The following is a 2,074-nucleotide window of genomic DNA, read 5'->3' on the forward strand; positions in this document are numbered from 1 at the left end:
GTCTTTCCCTTACTTAGATGAATGATCACAACCCCTTGTCTGTAATGTTCAGTATAGTTGATTTATATGAGCTTAGTTTAATTCAACATTACAGGGATTTCAGTTGTACTTTAGTTTAAACTTACGCAGCCGTTGACTCTAATAATACCCTGAATGTGCGTGTACACAAACACAGGCAAGTAATACAGGACTTAAAACAATTTGTAGGCTTGGCAGGAAAGGTACCAAATCAGATTTTTAATAGATAACAAGGCTTACAAAGTATAATCTTAAATAAGGGAATTGTGTAAAGTGTTTTCACTTGTAAGGTGTTATGTCTATTTCATAGTGCTTATCTTATGTCTGTTCTTGACCAAATGGCTGCCACTACTAAAACAGTTTTTATTGTTTGAATATTTAAATACATGAGCTCATCACCATGGACATCACAACGACAGAAGCAAGCTCTCTGAGGACCAGGAAAAATCCAGTCTGTGCATAATTTTAAGAATTAAAAAGCAAAAATTCCACAGAATTTTGGGTCTAAGGTTTAGACTTACAAGTAAATATTAGACATTTGTAAAAATCCAAACTCCTTGTCTAGTAACAAATAATTATGCATCTCATGAGACTTGGAACAATTTGCAAACTGGAGACCAAGACAAGTCCTAACAGCTTTTAAGGTGAAACACAGAAACGCTCCTGAGAGGACAACTCATATTTTCTATACCTTGAGGGAATGCTCAGCTACTAACCAGTACTTGGCAGATTTTTTCTTATCGTTTTCTTGTGCACATCTTCCTTCTGAGAGCATTTTCCATTCTGGTTTTCAGGGAGCTGCTTAGCATGATAGAGGGGAGGCAGCAGTGCAGAGAGAGGAGATGTTAGCAGTGAGAAAGCTCTTCCTGTGTCAGAAAGGGTGAGCGTGCCTGACACCAGTAGAGTAGCTGGAGCCATGGCTGCAAGAAACAACAGCCTAGTGAGCAGCATTGCAGCTGAGCCCCAGGTGAGTTCAGCAGCTCCAGCAGCTGTGGATTTCTTCCAGTTTTCCTGCTTCCCTCTTGGGGAACCCCAGTGCTGGATTACAAAGCAGAGCCCAGCGAAACTGGAACCTCATAGCCATTACACAGCTTGAACAGAAAAGGGAACCCCATCCAGCATAGCTTAGGTCTGTGTTGGCCGTGGCACTTCTCAGGGAGATAGGAGATCGCTATTTAAACCACTTCATCCGACTGCTTTCTGACCATTAGGCTAAGTCATAAAGATGGGAAAATTTGAAGTGCAGGTAGAGAAAGCATTTTGCAGAAAGCACAGGCCTGTTGTGTTTCGTGCCTTCTGTTTATGAAGACGAACTGAAGCCCCTCAGCTCAGGGGCCTGGCCGGAGGAGTGCTCTTTCTATATGGTTAAATGGCCATGGGAGGTGAGTGCATAGCCAACTGCAGTAAGTCCTGCAGCACCATTGACATGAAGAAAGATAGTTTCAGCACTTGAAAAAAGGAAGAGTTTATCTTTGTAGACAATTATAAATTTGTAGACAGTTATAAATATCTCTCTACATTTTTTCCAGGTTAAAAAAAAATGCAAAACGTTTTCTTTACAAGCTGTTTTCCATGGCCCACTGTTGCATAACCTCTACAGCAGGAGACTCTTTTTTGTTGCACTAGCTGTGCTTGTAATTTGAAGATTATAGAACTGCTCTACATCTTCCATAAAAGGGCTATACTGCAATTACTGATCAAAGCTAGAAGCGGCCTGTAGGCTGCCCAGAGTTGTAGCTCATGCCACACCAAAACCCAGCCCCCAATTCTCAGCTGTACCACATACCCCCACTTCAGGTACAGGGTGAGGATAGACAGGGTGCACACGAATGCGGTTATGAGGGAGCTTTGTGGACAAGCACACAAAACCTCGCCTGCACTTAAGTCTCCTCACGTGTAGGCACCCGGGCTTGCTCGGGCATCCTCGATATCGATATCGATACCGATACCACCACGCCCCCCGGGGCCGGGGGAGTTACCCGCAGCTCTGCAGGGCACGCACCAACGCTTTCTCAGGGACCTGACCCTGCCTGTTTGGGGTTTTTTAGGGCTTTTT

This window comes from Egretta garzetta, unplaced genomic scaffold, assembly GCF_000687185.1.
Source record: "Egretta garzetta isolate BGI_Z169 unplaced genomic scaffold, ASM68718v1 scaffold14, whole genome shotgun sequence".
NCBI classification, from domain to species: Eukaryota; Metazoa; Chordata; class Aves; order Pelecaniformes; family Ardeidae; genus Egretta; species Egretta garzetta.